Raw genomic sequence first — 14,022 nt, 5'->3', positions numbered from 1 at the left:
CTAAATTATGATGTGTCTGTACACTAAATAGTGTCTACATACATCCTTTTTTTACAAATCTATGACATCTATTTATGGTCAGAGGTAGTACATGAGATTGGAAGGAAAGTGTAACTGACAATGTGTTGTTGATGAATTACATGGCCAGAACTTCGACACATGTTACCAAATAAGAACATCTTTATCATTAAAGGGAAAATTAAAGAAAATAATATAACAGGTTTCTGTATGCCAGACTATAATATGCTGATATAGGCACCGACAAAGCACTGTATAAAGACAAATCAAATAGGTGTTTTACTTTCGATTGCTGCTTCCTACAAACTAGTACTAGTACAACAATACAAACTTAAAAAAATGAGGCCAACCAATCTATATGAGAACAAGAAGATCAACCAATCCCAAGTTTCCTATCCAATACAGAACACAGCTGTGTCATGTCCGTGCAATCCACTGGACCTTTTCTGCAAAATGCTTTGATCACAGTAGCATATACCCTGCTATCTAAAGGAATTCCCTTTGCTAATATATCATCAAACAATCTCAGTCTCTCCGATATGTCCACTCCTAGCCAACCAATATATCAGATGCGCTACGGGCTCTGCAGGGGCCCTCATCAATGTGGCTGGCGAAATTGGTGGCCTGGGACTTCCTCCCAGACCAACAGAGGCAATCAACAAGTATATTGTATGTGATCATATCTGGGACTATTCGCAAAAAAAAAAAAAAATATATCTGAGACAATCTTCACTGCTTTGATATCAAAGAACAAAAAGCCAAGATCATCCTCCTTTACGGCACCGTAGAACTCACGGAGCAGGATGTTACAGGTCACGGTGCCCGCCACAAACCCCATGCAGCTGAAAACGAACTTGACGAGCTGGAACTTGCCTGTTGGGCATAGGCATCAAATCAAAATGTTGTATGTCTGCACGTCGGGTGTTATGGGCTTCAGCTGTGTCACGCGAAGAGAAGGATCATCCAATCCCAAGCATCCTATCCAACACCGAAAACAGCTGTGTCATATCAGCGCATTCCACCGTACCCTTTCGGCAAAACGCCTTGATCACATTAGCGAAAACCCTGCCATCCAAAGCGACTCCTTTCGCTACTATGTCATCAAAAAGGCTCAAGGCCTCTGGAACATGCCCACTCCTGACCAGCCAATACGTCAGATGCGCTACAGGCTCCGCATGGTATCCTTCATCGATGTGCCTGGCCAAATTGGCGGCCTGGGACCTCCTCCCAGACCTACAGAGGCAATTGACCAGTGTATTGGAGTACGTGATTGTATCTGGCACAATCTTCGCTGATATCAGAGAACAAAAAACCAAGCTCGTCCTCCCTTCCAGCACCATAAAACTCATGGATGAGGATGTTACAGGTCACGGTGTCTGCCACAAACCCCTTGCAGCCGAAGACGAACTTGGCGAGGTTGAACTTGCCGGCCCGGCACAGGCCCGAGATCAGAATGTTGTATGTATGCGCGTCAGGTGCTATCGGCTTCTTGAGCAGGTCCGTGAATAGCTTGAGGACGCGCAGCCACTGCATCTCCTTGCCGAAATGGTCCATGGCCGTGTTGTAGGTCACGACATCGACCTCGAAGCCCAGCTCCTCGCACCGCTCCAGCACCTCGTTGCCCACGTCCATGTCTAGCTCCTGCGCGGCGTGATCCAGCAGTATGTTGAGACCGACCACGGTCAGCTGCAGCCCCTTGGCGACCATGATCTCGAGCTGCCGGAACGCGTCCTCGACGCGCCCGCACCGGCAGAGCCCGGTGATGTACGTCACCGCGTCCGGCACCCACCCGTCCCGGCCGCTCTCCTCGATGGCCCGCTCCACGGCGTGGAAGTCACCCGGCCTTGCACAGCCCGTGCACGTAGATGTTGTGGATGACGACGTCCGGTCCGGGTGGCACCCCGAGAGAGAGGCGCATGGAGGCGATGAGCGCGTCGGCGGATTGCATGTCGCCGTTGGCGCAGTGGGCCTGGAGGATGGGCGCGTAGACGTGCGTGGTGAGCGGGTAGCCGAGCGCGCGCATTTCGTCGAGCACCTGGAACGCGTCCGTGAGCCGCTCCGCGCGGCAGAAGGAGAAGACGAGGTCGGCGTAGTCGATGGGGGAGGGCGGGAGGCCGAGGCGGCCGCCGGCCAAGCGGAATAGGAACGGCGGGGACAGGGCGGTGGTGAAGCGCAGAGGAGAAAGCGAATTCGAACGGCGGCGGTTTGTAGCTGTGATGTTGCAGCCGAGCGATGGCGATGTGACGCCGCGGACGGCATAGGCGATGGTGAGACTGAGATCTGATGGTGCTGGTCAGGGTCAGCTCTCCCTTCCTTGTGCCTGCTCACCTCAGACTCAGAGAGTCCTCCCCTTCTTCGGCGTCCTCCATCTCAACCGTGTGGCGCCGGACGATCACGACCCATGCATGGTCGCTAGCTGCATGGCACGCGGTGAGGAGAGCACGGTGTAGGTCCAGCTATGGATGATTGGACAACCGTGGCACTGCCCTACTAACTTCCCTATGCATGGAGGCAGCCTGGGGGCAAAAAATATTTTGAAAAAGATGAAATAGCTAGTTCTCAGTCACAGCGGACTGAGAATGAATCTCGTGCCCAATAGAATCCTGCAATGTTGGATTTGGTTTGCTATAGTTGCAAGTTTTTTTTTGCGAAAATTCCACCGATCTATTAATAATCATCAATAGCAGTACAAACTGATCCAGAAGTAATAAAAATTACAAGTAGGTCTTTCGACCACCTAGCGACGACTACAAACACTGACGCGAGCCGAAGACGCGCCGATGTCCTCGCCCCTCCATCACCGGATCCGGGCAAAGCTTATCGTAGTAAAGCTTGTTGTAGTAGACAAACGGGAAGTCGTCGTGCTAAGGTCCCAAAGAACCGCCGCACCGAGGCAGCAACCGTCGCCCAAGATGACAACTTTAGATCGGAAGAGACTCGACTCGAAACCACACCAACGAACACGAAAACCGATCGGATCCCGCGAGATCCCCGGACACATGACTCCACGCGCCCTCTGCCGATGCTAGACGCACCACCAGAGCGAGGATAGAGCGGGGAGGACCTTATTCTCACATCAAGATGGAGCCGCCGCCTCACCATCTCGAAGAAGACACTGGAAATAACCTAACAAAGAACGAAAACCCTCCCGCTAGCGAGAGGCCGTGGTCCGCCACACCTCCAAGACCCTAAGGCCACTGGAGGTGGAGCGGACCAGCAGCGTCGCCGGCGAGGGGACGGAACCCTAGATGGGTTTTTGAGCCGCCTTGCGATCGCCTCGTGGAAGTCCTGAAACGTACCGTTTCGTAGAAAATGTCTCCCACTTTAGAGCATTACTATAGTTGCAAGTTATGTTGTAACTAATTTTTTTTTCAATTGCAAATTAGTTTGTCCAGTTGCAGTTGAGATCGAATGCAATTAGAAAAAAAAAACCTCTAAACCATTAGATTTTCTTCATCATTAACGCATTTGTTACTTTTCATTTTCTTCCCATGAACATAACCTCTAAGAGCATCTCCAGTCGCGTCCCCCAAACCGTCCCCCAAACCGCGCCGGATCGAGCGTTTGGGGGACGTGTTTCGTTCGTGCCGCGTTTGGGGGACGTCGCTCCCCATCGCGTCCCCAAATAAAATTTCGCAAATTTTAAACTTAACTAGATTCGATTAGATTCGTCCAAACTTTACATAGATTCGAACGAAATTTGACTAACTTTAAAACTAAACCTAATCTAGAACCACTTGCGGCGGCCGGAGGCGTCGTAGTACTGCTGGAAGTTGTACATCTCGTCGGTGACGACCTCCTGCTTGACGCGCTCGTCGACGGGCTCGTCGACGGGCTCGTCCTTCACCAAGCCGCTTGGTCCTGCCTCGCCGTCGTAGGTGAGGTCCACCAGCGGCTTGCCGGAGTCGCGGATGGACATGGCGATCGCCGCGTCCGAGTCGCCCCTCCGTGCGTCCTTGTTGTCCATGGACGCCAAGAACGCCGCCCGCAGCCTCGGGCAGTCCTCGGGGTCGTCGGCTGCCGGCGATGAGCCGCTGCTGCCGCTCGTACTCCGCCAGCCAGCCGCCGCTGCGACGCTTCTCCGGCTCCTCCTTCACCTCCGGCTCGGGATGAGGAGGGCGCCGCCGCGCCTCCATTGCTGCCGCCCGCTGCCGCTACCGCCACGCCTCGTGTTGACGGGCGTCGCCGGCTCCTCCTTGACCTCCCGTTTGGGGACGGTGTAGGGCGCCGACCGGTACGACGAGGACGGCGTCGATCGCGCCGGTCCCGAGGAAGAAGAGTGCGAGGAGGACGAGTACGTCGTCCTCCTCGGCTGCCATTGAGGAGACGGCGGCGGCGACGACGGCATCTCCATCCTTGGAGCGCCGTTGCGGAGGCCGCGGATGACGTTCTCGAGGGTGCGCCCGGAACGCCCTGCAGGCAGGCGCGGCCTTCCTCGTTCCGGCTGTTGGGGCCGCCGACGAGGTTGTCGGTGCTGTGCATCTCGATGTCGTACTTCGCCCGGAAGTACGTCGTCCACCGAGCATCGTTGTCGTTGACCGCCCATGTCGGATCCAACCGCTCCTCGGCGGTGAGTTGAGCCCGACGGGCCTTGATGGCGTCCCTCCATTGGTCCGTCTTCGGCTGCGGCGGCGGAACGCCAATGCCGTTCACGGCCATCTTCCAGCCCGCCGCCGCTAGCGGCCCGCATGTCCGGCGGGACCGGATACCGGGCGTGGTACGCGCGCCCACGCCTCCGCCACGGTGAGGCTGCCGCGTCCGAGCCGTTCGCCGCGGCGATCTTGCGGGAGGACGAGCTCGACATTTTTTGAGCGGCGAGGAGAAGATCGCGGGAGGGGGAGGCGGCGGCGACGAGAAGGATTATGAGCGGCGAGAACCGCAGGGCGTCTTAAAACAGCGGCGGCAGCGGGTGGTTGCACGCAACAACTCCGGCGCGGACGCCCACGCGGCCATGCACGACGAGACGCGTACCTGCGTCGCCTGGGAAAACAGGGACGCCATTAACGTCGCTTGACCAAAGGTAGGCGACGGGGTTTTAGCCTTCCGTGTCGCTGACGGGTCGGGCCCGCGTCGGTTGGCCTTGCTTTTCGTTGTGTCCGGCGTCCCGGAGCGTCCCCTGTGGGATGGGGACGGGCTCGGGGCGCCGGACACCGTATCGGGCCGCGCCGGACAAAAATGGGCTTTGGGGGACGCGGCTGGATCGCTTTTTTTATCCGGCGCGCCCCAAATCCCTTTGGGGACGCTTTGGGGGACGCGACTGGAGATGCTCTACGAAGGTGTACATATGTACATCATCTCGTTGCCCTGACCAGCTTGGCAAGGTCAGCACCACTGTCACTTTAGCACTAATGCAATAACAAATCATCGTCTCATTCAGTCGCCCGCGCGCATCGAGCGGGTCCTGCAACTGAAGCGCACAGATCACAGATCGGCCGCAGTAGAATTAAATCATGGGATCCCTTAAATCATCATCGAGCTAAACATGCGTGCCACGGCAGCGTGAAATGCCTGCATCGATCGAGTGCACGCATGCATGGCATGGCAGCGGCCCTGCAGCGCAGCGCAGCCTGCCGCGCTCTGCATCTCGCGGCAATGGCGTAAAAAACACGAAACAGCACAAGCGGCGCGCCGGGGAGGGAGTACTGCCGGCCAGGCCAGGCGCGCGCGGCGGAGAAGTAGCCTGCGCCAGTACCGCCGGCCGTCCAAGCTCTCTCTCTCTCTCTCTTCTTCCCGAGCTTGAGTCTTGTCGTCACCTCTGCAGTTATTGCCTCTGAGCTCTGAGCTCTGAGCGCGCCATCGCTTCACGTAGAAAAAGGGCACTCCAGCATGCCTGCAACCAGCCGCGACGCAAATGCCGCGCCAGTCTGCGCTCGCTGCCGCACGCAGCAGCGTCTGCCGACTGCCGGAGCGCAGCGCAGGCAGCCCCAGTTTGCTCCACACATTTCCCGTAACTTGCCCTAGGCGCCTAGCTTCTCTGCCCGTTAAAGGGCCTACCTGGATTGCCAAATCTTTTCTCCTTTTCCTCGCAACAGGATAGATCGAGTCCATGGTTTACCACCCGAGCTGGCCGGCGACTGGATGCTCTTCACTTGGTTTTATCCATCCTAGTACTACATCTGATCCATCTGACAGGGTGATTCTTTCTTTCCTATAAAAATGAACCTTTTCAATCAGATATGGTTTTGCGAAAACCACAAATGTAGCAGGGTTTTATTTTTTCTTTTCCAAACTTTAAAACTTTTGATTTCAAAGTTTTAGAAAATTTTGTAAAAAATAGGTAGACGTAGAGAATGTTGTAATCTATAACTGTGTAGATTTTTAGATTGATATACATTATATTTTTTGCTCTGTAAAAATGAGAAAATCTCGCAAAATGACGAAATCTAGATTTTAATCTACTGTTCATTATTGTTCACCACTGATGAAATCAAGATTTGTTATTTTTGCTGAGCCTAAAATACAGCATATTCATTTTGAAAATTTCCACACTTGTAGATTACAATATTATCTATATGACAGTATTTTTCAATTTGTTTAGCATATTTAAAATGAAATTTTCCTAGATTTGAAAAACGGCCTAGATGTAGCCCGGCCTACAAAAGTCTATTCACCATGGTTTTGCCACTATTCTACCGTATGCAAAGGTATACATACTTTTGTGATAAATCCATTAATTACACATAAGCACTCATCTCGCTCATGTGAGCTCATACTTTCCATCCTTGCCTCTCTCCTCGACCTACCTTAGAGCATCTCCAGTCACGTCCTTTAAAGTGTCCCCAAACCACGCCAGATTGAACGTTTGGGGGGCGTGTTTCATTTGTATCGCGTTTGGGGGACGTCGCTCCTCAGCCGCGTCCGCCAAACGCCGCCCCCAAACATTAGAAATACTTTTTTTTTGGTATTTTTATTTCAATTTCCATAAACTAATACATAATTGGGAACGTGGTTTACACGAAGACATAGTTAGGAACATGGTTTCCACAAACTAATACATAGTTTGAACCATGGTAGACACAAATATAAAATATTGCAAAAAAACTAAACCTAACTAGGCCGTGCATCGAAGATTTCGTGTGTTCGCTGCCAAGAAAGAACACTCGAGGGCACACCCAGTCACCGAAACCGGAAAATCCAGCTAGTGACGGTGCCCCTGGGTTCTTGCGAGGGAGAACAGGCAGAAACCTTCGTGCATGTATTCGCTGCGAAGAAACAACACTCTTCATCAGTCGTCCTCCTCGTCGGTGCTGTCGCCGTGGTAGTCCCGGCGGCAACGCGTCTCGTCGAAGACCTTGACGCTCATGTCCCTGTCGCCGAAGTAGGAGAACAAGAGGATGAAGCCGGCTTCGAGGTTGTGGTGGCGCGCAAACTTCTCCCAGCCGATGTTGAGGTACATCTTGCCGCGCGCGTCGTAGATCACGTCGACGATCCACCGGTAGCAGCCGCACGAAGCCTCCCGCAGATGCATCGTGCGCGGGCGGTCGTCGCCGGCGACGTACTCGGCGAAGGAGTCCGGCAGCCTCTGGATGCCGCGTGGGTCGCCCTTGAGGACGAGGACGAACTCGAACAACACGCTCGACTCCACGTCCATCTCCGAACGTGAAGACGATGGCGTGGCAGGCGACGACGAGCGTTCAGCTCTGCCGCGGCCACGACCACGACCGCGAGGTCGGCCTCCGCCTCTACCAGACATGGCATCGACTCTTGTTGAGATGGTGGCGGCTAGGGTTGGGGAGAGAGGCGCTAGGGTTTGTGTGTGAGAGGGATGATGAGAGGCGGCCCTTTTTATAGGCCGGAGGGAGGCGGGGGAGCAGTGGCGCTCATTAACGCCGGCACATAGAGCTAGGCGCGACGAGACGCGTCGCTGCGCCTCTGCGGGAACTGCACCGTCGCTGTGGGAACTGCACCGTCGCTGTGGGAACTGCACCATCGCTGCAAGCCAATAACTTCCGTCGCGAGGTAGGCGACGGTTAGGTTAAAATTTATTGTGCCGCTGACGGGTCGGCCCCGCCACTCCCCGCCTCGCTTTTCGGTGTGTCCTGCGTCCCCGGTGCATCCCCTGTGGGACGGGAACGGGCTCGGGGCGCTGGACACCGTATCGGGCCGAGCCGGACAAAAAAGGGTTTTGGGGGACGCAGCTGGAACCGTTTTTTGGTCTGGCGCGCCCCAAATTGCTTTGGGAGACGCTTTGGGGCACGCGACTGGAGATGCTCTTAAAATTTGCCTCGAACTCTTCGGCCCCTCCTCTCTATTCTCATGTGACTCTACCGGCCAGATTTGAGGCAGTAGAGGGGACCGAATCCCCACTGTATAAGCAATTTTAGGGTTTTCTTTTCCTACGTGGAGAATAATGTCACACCGCCGTTCTGCATGCCTTAGATGCCGACGAGCAGTGTGGTGAAGCTCATTCTTCTTTGTCACTGGTGGTGGAGGAGAAGGGGCAGGGTCATTCTGGAAGGGCGTCCTCAAATAAGCTTAGTGGAGCTAGGTCTCAGGTCTGGATACTCTGTCTCCTTTTCTTTGCTTTCATGGTGACCGGAGGATACAAGTGGACATATTTGCTTCGCTAATGCTTCGCCCAATGATTCCGTGGGAAGTTGGAGTATAGTTCTTCTCTTGTGCTCATGAAGCTGATTTCTGTGGAGGAGTTCATTAACGGAGGCAAGTTTCTGTTAAAGCTATCTATGGTTAGAGGAGCCACCCAGGCTCGTTGCTAGTGTAGCCTAGGTCTTTTCGTTCTCCATCGGAGAATCTTGGATGTTGGCGTGGGGTTCTTTGTTGGCTTCTCTCCAAGTGGCGTTGTCCCCGGCAGAGTTGCTGGTGCCTATGCCTTGCGATGAACATGAATGCCTTGATTTCTTTTCTGCAACTCTCTCTGAGCACTTGTTTGTAAAGTGAAAGAACTAGTTTGTAATCGTTCATACCTTTAGTGTTTTGCCTGTAAAATTATTCCGACGACTAAATTAATACAAGCCTCCAGGCCCTTGGGGACCTACTCCCGTTCAAAAAAACACCTAAGCTACAAAGGAACTCACATCAACCCTAACGTTGTTCAACACGGGAAGGATAAGTGTTCTCCGCAGGAAGATATAGATATAAAAAATTCTTTTTTGCTTCATCATGATGAATACCAAATAGTTTGAATAAGGAACATATATATTCAATAGTGTGTAAATGTCCCATAGCAGTTTTTGTATCCTCTAAAAAACCTAGTTTCATATCCCTTTTGGCAATATCAATAGGGAGCTGAAGATATTGGTTAGCAAGTTTGACAAATAAACAATAAAAATGATGCAATAACTTCGGTGTTTTGAGTGTATAGTTTGCAATAAAATAAATGCTCTTAGTGAGAGAAAGCCCAATCCTCTATGCAGCAAGAGGATAAGTTCAAGTGTGTGAACTTATATGTGGCAAGTGTTCCCAAAGGCGGCATGGATTTACTGGCATTTAGATCTATATACAACATGGTGAATATCTTGTCAAGTTTCATTCCCTTAGGGACGGAGCATAAATTAGGTACAGCCATAGATATGAGCAAATACACTCCTTATGATTGGTACTAGAGCCATTTTCATGAGTAAGTGTAGAAATCATTAAGACATAAATATCCCATCATAGCAATTAGTTCATTGGTCCCCGACATAAACCCCTTTAATGCAACTCAAAGTGTTGGAAAATATTTTTGTCATTTCGTCCATCCCAACCCTCATCATTACATTATAGTGAAACCCTATGAACCCATATAGGTGTAGTAAGTCGACATTCGCATAAAACCATCATAGAACAACATAAAAGATAAAAAAACTTAATTAAATACTCATTGCACATCATATAGAATCATAACCAGATCGTGTTGATGGAGAAGCATCCCCCTACGTCAAGGAGGAGTGGTGATGACGATGGCGTCGATTTCCCCTTCATTCTGGAGGTTCCGAAGGCGGTAGGATCTGCCCTATCCCGGAGTAGGAGAGGACTTCCGCCTCCGCCCCTACCTCTGTAAATCTCGGGAAAAATATGATGTAGGTTTTCTAGTGAGACAGAGTCGTATGTAAAAAGGGGGAGTCGAGGCGACGCTCGAGGCCCAAACGGACTTGGGTGGTGCGCCTCGCAAGGTATGGCGCGCCACCTGGCCTCATTTGGCCATCATGGCTCCGCTCACGTGCTTCTTTGGCCCATGGTTCTTCTCTTTGTGAAAAATTGATTAGGTATTTCTCCTTTGATTTTTAGGTGTCCATAAGATCTCCGAAATAGCAAAATACGAAAAAGGAGGTTTTCTGCCTTCCAGAAATTAAATACCAATGAAAGGGACTTTTAATTAAATATATTTTAATATGTTAATATAATTAATTAACATATCCTTTAATTGCCATTTGTCCGAGACACCCCCCAAACTATTCTGAACACCTTTCGGACATCTCCGGAACCCTATTCCAGATATATCTTTCAATTCCGATGAATCGAAAAATATCTCAAGTTTAGTTGAACCCTTAAGTGTGTTATCCTACGGTTCGGGAATAACACTGACATGATGCGAGACAATTTCTCCGGTCAATCGATCGCTAGGGGGTCTGGATAACCATGGTGATCTCTATGCATTCCATGAAGATATGATCATCATTTGAGCCATTGCATTGAGTCTTATTACTTTTGCTAATTAGATACTGGTACTCATCCGAGATATGATCGTCGTTACTGACAAGGCTATTCAACTCGTCACGTGTGATTCCATCCCCATGACCTAGTCATACGCTGCACAACTTTCATGGATGTAACCTCACCGAGTGGGCCCATTGTATCTCTCCGTCACGTGGAAGAACAAGTCCCGCTATTGGTGCATACGCCTCAACCCATGCCATTAGAATACCCAACTACACCTTTATGATCACTTTGTTACGGTGTGATAGTTGATACAACCAAACAAGCCTCCGGTGACAAATATTAGATATGATCTCACTGTCTAAGTATTAAGTCACTACGCTTTTATAAACATCGTAACATTAAACTTGATGTGACTTTATCGTGTTACAATACTTATGTTGTAGGTATGTCCATCATTATCATTTATCCAAACGATATGATCTCATTGTCAATGACACATGTATGTCCATGATCGGGAAGCCTCGATCAATGATTGACTATAATGAGCTAGATATGCACATGTGTGCTCACTAGGGACCATGTTGTTTGTTTACAATACCGCACATGTATTAATGTTTCCTCCTAATACAATTATATCATGGTACGAAACTTATTATGAACTTTTGACATATGATAATAAATACTCATCACTATTTGCCTACATAGCACTATCTCCAACAAGATGGTGGGCCCATATCTGGCTACTACTAGCATGGTGCAAACCGACGAATAGTTGGAGCTAGGTGGCACATTTGAGCTTGGGTTTGGTGTAGACGTAGTGGGGGCATGTTGGAGTAGCATGGGCAATACTGGCCTGAATGGGTCGCAATGTTTGGGTGCGACGAATCATCTATGGTGGCGCTAGAAGGTCGAGGTACGCTATGTAGCTCCTCTCTCGACCCCGCATGCTCCAATAGGCGAGTAAGCCGAGTCAACGATCACGTCCCGGACATGGAGGTGGTCTAGCATGGCACAAAAATTGTGGTGAGGTGCCCCGGCAGTTGTGAGGTGTGATGGAGCTATGTGGTCAACGACATGATCACCCTACCCAACTTGCACCTCCTTTCTCTTCGTGGTCGGGTTCATGAGAAATCCATGCATGGAATGTTGTCGGTGTCGGCGACGCTGATGACACTGATGTCTTCAACTAACATTCTCCATCTTCTTTGCGTCGTTGTTGATCTTGCTTTGATCATGGCTAACGGGATTGGTCCTAAGATCTTAGGGTGAAAACCTAAACTACATCGAAGAGTGTTGCAGCGATGAATACATTGCTACCTTCTTGGAGGCATTGCCTTGGGTGTTCTTATCCCTCGTGGACATGGGCGGACTTACCGTCCCTGTTGCCCGGGCGGCTGCCCGGGCTTCTCTTCCCCGCGTCTCTGTAACGAAGCTGTCAGCACAGTGCAAAGATTGACTCGATCGTGTGATTTGCCCGGGCTACTCCAGCAACGAGAGAAAATTTGGTTTTTCCATTGGTGTACAAACTTATTGAGTTGGCTTTGATATTACCAGTGTCAACGGCATCCGTTGAGAGGGCTTTCTCGGCAATGAAGATAATCAAGTCAAAATTACGTAACAAGATGAAGAATGATTGGTTCAATGACTTGATGATATGTCACACGGAGCGGGAGATATTTAGGGAACTTGATAGTGATGATATTGCTAAATGGTTCCAAGCGATGAAGACAAGGAAAGGACATCTACTTAAAAGGCTTAATCCTAGTTAGGACATGATTGACAGCATGCATTTGGACACGGTGCATTTGGACATGTGTTTGGACAAGCTTTTGGGGTCAAGCATTCAAGTTTTGATATTGTCTAGTACCGATGAACATTTGAGCTTTATGGTTCATCGTTGTAAATGTTAAAAATCTCGTATTTAGTAATGAATATTTCCATGTGCTATTATGCATTTTTATGTATGATGTCCATCTTTATCCATGAAACCTCTTGTTGAGGGTTTATTTTCCTTGTCGAATGTCTATGTTAGTTGATGTGTATGAGAATTTTTTTTGTCACACTTCAGCCTGCCCAGGCTTTGAAAATTTTCTGGGTCCGCCTATGCTCGTGGACTGACTAGTTCGAAATGGCTACTCATGATGGCTCTATGGTAGCGGGGAAGATGTGCGGCAAACTTAAACCACAATTTGACGTTGAGGTGGCAACCTCGGTCTACTATGCAACGACTGTCCTATGGTGCAAGATCTTATGAAAAGATAGAGATGATAACCTAGAAGAGGATGGATAGGTTTTACAAATTTTCATTTATTTATTTGTCCATTTTTGGTTTTGCTGATAAATAAAATGGCCTAATGTAAAACTAGGTGAATCAACCTATATGATGATAAGAGTATTTCAAGCACGAAAGTTATCACAATGTAAACAATAATAGCTACTAAGATCTTGGGTAGAGATACTTAGCCGTGTTGGAGACGATGATATAACCCGATGTTCACTTCCATAGGGGGTTACATTTTTTTGGAGAGGCGTGCAATACCATTAAAGACTCTCAAACGCCACAAAGGCCAACATTCTTCTCTTTGGGCCTCTTCTGAGAAGAAGGAACCCAATAACCAATGATAGATCTTGAGCTGGCCTCCAAATTCTCACAAACTTTTTATGAAGCAATTTCACATGCCCAATGCTTCAGGGCTACTCTAGCCTACTAGGCTTTTCCACGAAGGCAAGAGTAACACGATATCTTGATTAATTGAAGGGGGTTGAGAGGGGAGGAGGGATACGAGATCTCAAGATTTGGTGTTGCAGTATGATTATATGATACATGTACCTGGTTGACAAAACCTCAAATCACCCCCCCCCCCCCCCCCCCCCCCCCCCCCACACACACACACACAAAGTCACATGAAAATCAGCATTATCTAAGTTTGATCATATTCGTAGATAAAAATATGAATACCTAGATAAAAATATGAATATTTACAATATCGATATCTATCATAATATATATTTTTCCAGTGTATTTGCTGAATTTTAATTAATGATAGTTTTTGTATACGTCTGGTCAAACTTCACAAGTTTGGGTTTTCAATCCCAAGTGTCTCCTCACACTTTTGCCATGCTGACGTACTTAGTCAACGAAGAACTGAAGTTACAATATTAGCAATCCCCAGCCTAGGACCAAACAACAATGGCTACTACTAGCCTAGTACTAGTCTACCACCTCTACTACCATCGCCGTCGCAACTACAGTCACGCGACCCTCAGTTCAAGATGGTCGCAGGCTTTTACCGGTCTTTCCCACTCTCTCTCTCTCTCTACTCACTTCTCTCTCTACTCACTGCCTCCAATCTACGCATGTGCTCGATCGGGGGGCACCCTGCGCACACGCAAACAAGCTCCAAT

The 14,022-nt window shown here is 49.6% G+C and overlaps 1 pseudogene; it reads right to left on the bottom strand.

Annotated features, from left to right (window-relative positions):
- Positions 1-977: 977 nt before the first annotated feature.
- LOC124646785 lies at positions 978-2,387 on the bottom strand (annotated as a pseudogene).
- Between the last annotated feature and the right edge of the window lie 11,635 nt (positions 2,388-14,022).

Source organism: Lolium rigidum, chromosome 1 (genome assembly GCF_022539505.1).
Source record: "Lolium rigidum isolate FL_2022 chromosome 1, APGP_CSIRO_Lrig_0.1, whole genome shotgun sequence".
NCBI classification, from domain to species: Eukaryota; Viridiplantae; Streptophyta; class Magnoliopsida; order Poales; family Poaceae; genus Lolium; species Lolium rigidum.
Note: the sequence above shows the minus strand (reverse complement) of the source record. Positions and strands in the feature narration are given on the sequence as shown.